Genomic DNA, 9625 nt, shown 5'->3' with positions numbered 1-9625 from the left:
GATTGTGCGAACGTGCGCGAATTACAGGAAGCGCAGCCGCGGCGCACGTCGCCTCTTCCGCCCGCCCGCCGGCCTCACTTCTGTGCAGGGCGCACGCGCGTTGCAAAGCGGCTGGCGAGCTGGAACGAGGAGCGGTCGTCGCTGCGCTGCATCTATCGTCGCTACCGGTCCCATCTGGGCGCTTCATCTCTGTGGTATGCCCTTCTGACGCTTCTTCCTATCCTCTCTCTCTCTCTCTCTCTCCGTTCCCAGCAAGCGCGCCTCCGTCCACGTGACTTTGGGTTGGAGGTGGGCGGGGCCGCGGCTGCGAGGCGAACCCTCGCGAGAGGTGGGGCGGGCCCGATCTGGGCGGGGCTCCCGGCTGTCACCGCGATGAGGAGGCGCCGTCGCCGCCGCCGCCGCTGGGCTGCTCCGGGGTGCGCCCCTGAGGGGGTGTGAGGAGATCCCGGGCCCTCCTGCAGGTAGGGGGCCCGGGAGGGCGGGGGCCCAGCGGCGGCTGTGAGGCGGAAGGCGGCCCCGCCCCCCTTCTGCCCTCTCACCCCGCGGGCCGAGGGGGTGAAATGGGGGGAGGGGAGGGGGCGTGGCTCGTTCCCAGCGGGGGGGCGGCGAAGAAGGGCGACCCCCCCACTCCCCACTCCCCTGCAGTGTTTGTTCCCGCCCCCCCCCGGGTGCTGTGCGGGGAGGGGGCTTCCATTCAGTGTGGGTCATCACCCTTCCCCCTCCCCCCACTCCAAAGGAAAGGGAATGGCGATTATTTGAGGGGGGGCGCGGGGAGTTGTTGTTTTTGATGTCATTTCCTTCTCCCTCCCCCTTCAAAAAAGTATTGGTAGTCGGTGGGGTCGGGAGAAAGAGAGAAGCCCCCCCCCCGCTCCCAATGCACACACAAGCTGGGCTCCCCACCAGCAGCCCCTCTGGGGAACAAGGCTGCCCTACAGGTCGTGGTCCCTGGGGGCTGATGGGTTGCTGGTGGTGAGCTGGGCGAGTGCTGCTGTGCTCCTGTGTCCTGCTCGCGGACTGGGGAGCCCTTCTGGTTAGCTGCTGCGAGAAACAGGCAGCTGCACTAGTTGGGCCTTTGGCAAGGGACCCTTTATGTTTTTCTCCCCAGTATTGATAGCTGGGCTGCACAGGGGTGGGCTGCCCTGGGTGGGTGCCTCACACACACTAATTCCCCCCTCCTCTCTTGGGGCAAGGAATAAGGGGAACTTTCTCCCTCAAAAGAAGAGGGGTCGTGTACACCGTTGAAACACATCACTTTGTTTCATCTCACCCTCCCAGGGCTAGCCTAAGTTATTCTGCTGCCCAAGGCAGAGCAGCAGATGATGTCTCTTCTCCCTAACCACACTGGATCTTGATGCATAGTACTCAGGACCAATGGAGCACTCGAGGAAGAAATCCCCAAAATTGTTTCTCTTTCTTTCTAACAGTGAAATTGCAACAAACAAAATAATTAGCAATTTGTTGCCCTTTTCTGATACCCAGAAGCAGTTGCCTAGGTTGGCTGCCTTAGTCTGCCTAATGGTAGGACAGGCGCTATGTTCCTATCCCCTAGCCCTGTCATCTTCTTTTTTCCCTGGAAAGTTTGAGAAGAACTATGTGAGCACCTGCTGCCCCCAGATGATTAAAATGTTGGGTATGAGCTTTCAGGTTGCACAAAATGTATCTGCAGGATTCTGCAGTCAGAGCTCAGATTTTTAAAAAGTGTGAGGTTGCATGCCCAGCATGTTAATACGTTCGGGTCAAGTATATGCACACAAGCAGACAGTTAAGCCAGGTCGCTAAATGCCCCAAAGGGCTGCTTTAGACATGATAACTTCTGTACATGGGAAATATTGATCAAAGAAACAGTACACAACGCATGCCACTGCTTCCAGGCTACATGTGTGTTGTGTTTATGTCACATGTGATGATCTATGTGTGCATTGTATGCTGTTTCACACATGGAAGTGTTTTTCATGTGGGAATTCTGGTGTGTTCGGAGCAGCCCTTTCATTCTGGGCAAAAGGCACCACCATTTGCCTCCTCGTTTGATTGTCCTCATGAGAGTTTAAATCAGGGATGGAGAATCTGCAGCCCTCCTGGTGTCTTTGGGCTTGAACTTGCACTAGTCCCAGCCAATGTGAGCAGTGGTCAGGGATGATGGGAGTTATAGTGGAACAACGCCTAGGAGCCCTACACATTCCCCACCCCTGATTTCAAGCAACCTGCTCAAACCCTCAAAATTACTATTTCTAACACTGTACTCTGTATGCAGAGGTGGTCGCTTTAAAATTAGATCCTTGCAAAACTTGTCACCCTAATGCCATTATTTTTATTATAGTTTCCTGCCACCACACCTTCCTCCTAGTGAGTGTAGAAATATTTTTTATAAGCCTACATGTGGTGGGGTTAGTTAGCTTGTGAGTTAAAATTTGATTGTGCTCCTGCTCAAAGATGATAGAAGTGCTTTTCATCCTTATATCCTGTGGGAAATTTGAAGACAAAATGCTGATGGAAATGTATTGAAGCTCAGCTATGTGGTGGTCTGAACAAGGCCCAGTTTGTCTTTCCACTGCTTTGACTTTACAGCACAGAAAAATGCAGCATGTATGCTAGAATAGCTCAAGAGATGCCAGCTATTTAGCTCAGCTTGCTGCAGCTGCTTAGAGATGGTCTGTGCCTTGAACCATCAAGGGGGCATAGTTGATTGAAATCAAGGGTTCTGAACACAATCATTACCATTTCTAGAGAGATAAAATAGTTATGGCAATGTTTATTATTATTATGTGACTTTGAGGGAAGCAGGCTTCTGAGTGGCACAAAATTCTTCAGCAAGCAAGAGCTTTTAATCGCTACCTTTTGGAAGAGCTCTGTGTAATTCAGAATTCTGTTATTTGCACCAGCAGTGGGGTGCCCAATAACCTTTGACTTTCTGAGCCATATCAGTTCCATCACAGGTGACTTTTCACAAGCTAGTGTTCAAGTAGAACGGCTGTCTTCCCATGTAGAAGGGAGCAGAGTTAGAGAAGTGAAATACATAACTATACGTATTTATTTAGATTTCAGCTCGAAGGAAGCAGTCCTCAAGGAAGTGGCCATAGCTTACTTGTAGAGCACATACCTTTGCATGCAGAAGGTCCCAGGTTCAGTCCCCAGCATATTCAGTTAAAAGGATTAGATAGCAAGTGAAGGAGAAAGATCCTTCTCTGACTGAAACCCTGGAGAGCTCTAGTCAGTCTGTCAATACTGCATTGTGTGGACAGATAGTCCGGCAGTTCCCCATGTTAGTTTTATTGATTCTTTTTTATTACCCCTCCTTTTTTGACATGTATTTGTACGTTTCTAAAATAAAGTTGGCACCATTTTAATAAAAAAATTAAAAATCATTTAATAAGAATTTAAAAATCAAGGCGTTGAACAGAATAAATTTCAGACTAAACTACCATTAAAAATTCCCAACTATCCTCCCCCAATTTAACCCTAACACACAAAATCTCACAGCCATACAAAAAGTGTTACTAATGTTTTTATGTTAATGCTAATGTGACTATTTTCATTTAAAATTTGTTTGGTTCAAGCAAAGTTATAAATGGAAGTAGCAGGGTGGTGCTTTGGTGTGCCTTGAGCTGCTGCTCTTTTTGTGGAATAAATTGAATTATCTGTTCACAGAAGTGGCAATTTTTTGGTTTCTAGGAGGTTGCATCCATTCTGTGTCCTGTTCTATACCACTTGCTGGCTGCATTTGTATGTCATGATAAACAAGTCTTTCCCAGCCCTGTGCCAAGCAGATGTTTTTTATCATTTACTTACTTACTTATTTGCATTTTGCTTCCTGCAATGAAGTTCTGAAGAAACCCATAGAAAATACTGTATTTAAAAATTACACTGAAGCATTCACCCACAAAAATAAGTCAGAATACAAAACCACTCTTCCCCATTCAGCAGCAGGGTAAGCACCAGTTTCTACTAGAAAAACCCCAAAAGACCCAACACAGTATCAGTGCTTAAATACATGGGAGAATAAGAACGTCTTCCCCTAGTGCCATAAAAAATAACAGTGTTGGTGACAGGCAGATTGCAGGGTTGGGGGCCAGCTACCACTGGAAAGGCCTGTTCTCTCACTGCAAACCTCTTTTGGAGGTGGTGTGCTAAGAAGGACCTGAGATTATTGTCATGGGGTCTAGGTAGGCTTGTAGGTAGAAAGATGGTCCAGGCTCCCACTCAGATGCTTATGTGTGAGTAAGAAAATAAGCTTCATTCAAGGCTTGCTATGGTACAGGTCAAGCTACGTTAACAGATTATATAGCTAAAGAGTTAAAGAATGACATCAGGGGTCCAAGACCAGGCAGTAGCTTTGAAGACATTACAACTGGTCATGCCCCCCCCCTTTAAAGGTGAGACGCAGCACACTCATAATACTCTCTAAGAGACTGGTGCACTTCAAGGAACATGTTTCTTCCAGGGGTGTGGGTCTGCTGCCAATGGCAGAAGCAGTGCCAAGTTCTCTGTGACCGGTCAGGGGTCATCTTCTGGTTCTTCCAACCTCCTCTCTTGGCTTTTTAGCACCCTTCCCCATTGGGCTAGCTGGTCGTAGTCAATAATTTTGCAGAAGCATCAGTTTCTAAACTATCTTCAAAGGCCGCTCAACATATAATGCAGTAATCTAACTAGAGATTACTAGAGCATAGACCACCAAAGCCAGACTATCCTAATCCAGATGGGGTGGCAGCTGGGCCACCAGACAGGGCAAAGAGATGGCACTCTGCACCATGCAAGCCACTTGTGTCTGCAGTGACACTGATGGATCCAATAGTACCCCCAAGCTGAGTACCTGCTCCTTCAGGAGAGGTGCGATCCCATCCTAACAGGTTACACACACACACCCTGTACAGACTGAGGAACTGCCCACTAACTGTGTCCCTGCCTTAACTGGATTGGAGTACTGATGACACACTCCCAAACTCTGAATGTCTCCATTCAGCAGCATGATGTAGAATAGAATGGGGGATAAAACTGAACATTGCAGAAACCTGCATTGGAGATTCCATGGGACCAAACAATACGCCTCTCCCCAGACACCACCTTCTGGAGCACCACCCATTTTTAACTCTAAAAGGATAGCAAGATGGATGGTATCAAAAGCCACTGAGAGGACAATCAACAGGGTGACACTCCCATCTCTCCCAGCGTAGGTCATCATATTGGCAGTTTTTCTGCCAAGAGCAGGAACAAACTCCAATAGAAATGGTCCAGAAAATCAGTCCCATCCAAGATTGTCTTTTGCTGGTTAGTGACCGCACACTTGAGAACCTTGCACAAGAAAGGGACAGGAGTGACTCTTCTATTTTGTCCATATTGTTTGGGTCCAGGGAATGTTGACCAGGAGTGACCTTAACACCACCTATCTCAAGTTGCCTGGGACTGCTCCATATTGCAACGAGGCATTCATCCCTCCCCGCCTAACAAGCCCCACCTCCATAGATTTTACCAGCTTTGAGGGGCAAGAGCAAGAAGTCAAGTGATCCACCAACACATTGTCCACAACCTCAAGCCATGTCAGCTAGAATTCGTCCAACAAAACTGGCCCAGGCAGTACTCTGGGTACCTCTTGAGACTGACCTGCTACAATAGTGGAGTCCAAGTCCTGGCAGATACAATTTTATCCTTAAAATGTCTTGCAAACAAGACATAGCAGGATGCTGTGGGCTCCAAAAACTCACTTAGGCCAATTTGTTAAATGCAACAGAATAGCTCCGCTGGACAGCATATAAAGGATGCAATGGAAGAAGCAAAGAAACCCTCTTTCCCTCCTTCACTGCTACTAAGCAGACTCAATAATAAATGAATACTAGTTCAGTTGCATTTGTCTGGAGTTTTCCTCCACACATTCAAGCCATCTCCCAACCTGCTTGAGCACCCTCTACTCCCTGGTGTACCACAGAGCTATCTGGGCTTTATCAAGTAGGAGTGATCCTGGGTCACCTCTCCACTCCATGGGACTTAGACAGGAGCATCAGTTCTATCAGCTGGGGAGGTAGGAGCCCCAACTGTTTGGTAATCTGTTTGACTCAGCCTCTGGAAGTAGTAGTAGTTGTTGTTGGCATCTTTCTGTCAGAGTGGGCCATCCTAACTGATACCCTTCCTCCACATAGAGAAAAGGACAGTGACAGCCTGAATCTCACCAGGGGGTGACTGGATCATGAAAAGGGAATGTTGATAATATCCTCCACTCTCAGATCACCCTCTTTCTGTCCTGTCCAGAGCATGTCCAGCTGTGAGCATTGGACCAATGACATGTTCGGAAGGCCCCATCTTTGTTGTGATAGGCATGAAGTACTCAGCTGCCCCAGATCCAGCATGAATATTGAAATCCCCCATGACCAACAGCTCAGTGGCTCACGGTATGGAGACTGCCTATGTCAGCCCAAGCAGGAAGACAACTGGGCATTATACCAGTAGCCTCCTAACATGTCCTCTACACACGGAACTTGAATTTGGTCATGTGGTACACACACCCCAAGCCCCCCCCCACTCATGCTACCCTGAATACCCAGGTTGGCAAAAAATACCCAGCTGGGGAAAACCCAACTCCTTGCTGCTCATCTGCCCAGGTTTCACTTACACAAGTCAGATCAGCATCCTCATCCACAGTCATTGTGGATGGAGGAGATTTTATTTAAAACAAGCCAACAGCACCTGCAGGTTCAAGGACTGGATGACAGAGCACACAGTGTACCCTCAGTTAGGGGAGGGTCCAGCATGCAGCACAGCCAATAACGTGCTGTGCAGTATTTGCTTCCCTCCACCCCACTATACAGTCATACCTCATGTTATGTTTGCTTCAGGTTGAGCGTTTTCAGGTTGCGTGCCACGACGACCCAGAAGTACGGGAATGGGTTACTTCCGGGTTTCGCCGCTCCCGCATGTGCAGACATGCAAAATGACGTCACACGCATGCGCGGAAGCGGTGAATCGCGACCTGCGCACGTGCAGACGCAGGTTGCGTTCTGCTCATGTTGCGAACGGGCCTCCGGAACGGATCCCGTTCGCAACCAGAGGTACCACTGTACTTCCTCCAGACCTCTACTGCACCTCCCACAGGCAGCATGTCTAGGGAGGGTGAGAGTTGCACCTTCCGCATGCTTCAGGCTACTAGGCTGGGGAAGGCTACATTAAACTACTGTTTATCATTAAGAGAATAAGCCTAGGCAAATCACAAGCTCCCTCCCTCCCCTTTTCCTGCAGTGCTGTTATAAGGAGGTGATCCAAAGCTTTCACTTTCATTCTTTATTAACCACAGCTTGTTATTCCATGCAAGGCTGACAGGCTGCAATCACAGGTTGTGGTAAACCATAGTTAATGGCTTGCCATGAAGGTGTAGATGGCTCCCACTTTGCTCAAGCCAAAGTTTGTATTCATGAACAAGCCACAATCCCTGCTTCAGATGTAGCACCAGGCCATGGATTATAGTTTGTTGCTCCCATTCATGTAGTGAGCACAGCAGGAGTGATCTCCATGTCCACAGTAATCCATAAACTATGATATACTATGGCCTGGACCAATCTATATTTCATGTGAACTATGGTTTAAATTTCAGTCCATGGGCATGAAGCAGGGTTGCTTAGGTTGCTTAAACAAACCATAGTTAATATTAACCACAGTTTGGGCATTTGGACATAGCACCAATCTGTGATTAAGGAAGAAAAATGGAAGCAGAAGCTTTTGATCTCCTTGACCAGCATAGCAGCACCACAGGGAAGTGGGGCACACTAGCCCCAAGGAAAACCTCGTTTGTTCCAATCACTATAAGTCATGGTTTAGCATGACACCCGAATGCAGCCATTCACTATATGAAACTCTTCTAATAGGGAGGCCTAGTTGTGGCTGGTGCTTCATTTCTACAGACAGCTTGTGTGACCTGGAAGTTTTGTCTGCTGGCCCCAGCAATGTGGGAGTAGGCAGGGGCTAATGAGACATGAAGGAATGGCATTCTGCACATGCTCAGGGTGTGTGTCTTCTTTATTTCTTCACATATTCCAGGACTGAGCCCTGGCTTGTGGCAGACATCATGCAATGTGCAGAAATAAGTGAGTCTGTTCTATCTAGAGAAGGTTTATTTAAGCTTCAAGTCATCACGTCTAAACGATGCAGGGTGCTATTATTGTGACTGCTGTTCTTCCCTGGGCTTTGACTATGACTCAGGTCTCTATCTGGCTGCTACAGAAGAAAACTGGTGTGTAAAAGACGGAAGTCCTCTCTGTAAGTAACTCCATGCGAATACCTTGTTGAGTGCAAGTAGTGAACTGACTGAGGTGCTCCAGCTCAATATAATTTTTGAATCCTCCCCTTTCTACAGACTAGACAAATTCATGTTTGGTTTAGATGGAAATTAGTGACTCTCGCCTCCCTGAAGACGCTGTGTAATTCTCACCAGTTGTAACTAGCCAAAGCATGGAGTTTGGTGCCACTGAAACCATGGCTTTGTTTTTAGTAACATTGTAATGCAGTTTAAACAACAATAACAACAACTATTTGAAAGTATGTCAAGTTGGTTTCAGTCAAGCTTAGTTTCAGAGAAATCTGCTTAAAATTGCACATAAACAAGCATCTCTCTAGCAATGTTCACTTAGAAGCAAGTGCCATTAATTTAAAAATAATTTATCCATAGTTAGGATTGAGCTGTGAGGCGCTTGGTCTAAGGAAGCTGTGTTATTTATTTATTTTATTTAAAAGGCTAACCCTTCCCATCCTGAAGACCTGGGGAGATTGGGGAGGGGGTAGGGGCAATAAATAAACCAATTTTGCTTGAAGCTCATCTGAAAGATTGCAAAACCCATGCAAAACTCTTTCAATTCATGTTGCTCCCAGCATCTTCTGTTATTTTGTCCCGTACATCTAATAAAGGTATACTGGCTCTGACCATGGAGGTTTTGTTTAATTTTTAATGGCTAATAGTTGCTGGTATCCTCCTTCAGGACAAATTCACAGCGGATGTGTTTAACAGTTGCTACTGAGCACAGTTACAAAGGAGAAACCTCCACTGTCCTTTGTGATGCAGATCATAGAATCGCAGAATTATAGAATGGTAGAGTTGGAAGGGACCCTAGGGGTCATCTAGTCCAACCCCCTGCTATGCAGGAATCTCAGCTCAAGCATCCAGGACAGGTGGCCATCCAACCTCTGCTTAAAAACCTACAAGGAAGGAAAGTCCAGCACCTCCTGAAGGAGACTGTTCCACTGTTGGAACAGCTCTTACTGTCATAAAGAATTTGTGTATGTTTAGTCAGAATCTTCTCTCTTGTCACTTGAAGCTATTGGTTCGAGTCCTACCCTCCATGGCAGGAGAAAACAACCTTGCTCCCTCTTCCATATGACAGCCCTTAAGATATTTGAAGATGGCTATCCTATCTCTTCTCAGTCTCCTCTTTTCCAGGCGAAGCATATCCAGCTCCTTCAACTGTTCCTCATAAGGCTTGGTTTACAGACTCTTGATCATCAGGGTTGCCCTCCTCTGCACACCTTCCAGCTTGTCAACATCCTTCTTAAATTGTGGTGCCCAGAATTGGACACAGTATTCCCAGTATGGTCTGGCCAAGGCAGAATAGAGTGGGACTGTTACTTCCCTTGATCTGGACACTAGACTTCTGTT

At 47.4% G+C, this 9625-nt stretch overlaps 1 protein-coding gene across 3 annotated transcripts in view; it reads left to right on the top strand.

Moving 5' to 3' along the window:
• The first annotated feature begins 338 nt into the window (after positions 1-338).
• Positions 339-9625, top strand: part of RC3H2 (ring finger and CCCH-type domains 2) — a 50847-nt gene continuing 41560 nt past the window's right edge. For 2 of the 3 annotated variants that reach the window (XM_082208807.1, XM_082208809.1), the window contains exons 1-2: positions 339-461; positions 8017-8235. The gene's annotated coding sequence lies outside the window, so the exon portion shown is untranslated. The remainder of the gene's footprint in view (positions 462-8016; positions 8236-9625) is intronic. The other variant, XM_082208808.1, reaches the window with a different exon arrangement.

The sequence above is a fragment of the Podarcis vaucheri genome (genome assembly GCF_965113315.1).
Source record: "Podarcis vaucheri genome assembly, chromosome: Z".
Taxonomy (NCBI): domain Eukaryota; kingdom Metazoa; phylum Chordata; class Lepidosauria; order Squamata; family Lacertidae; genus Podarcis; species Podarcis vaucheri.
Note: the sequence above shows the minus strand (reverse complement) of the source record. Positions and strands in the feature narration are given on the sequence as shown.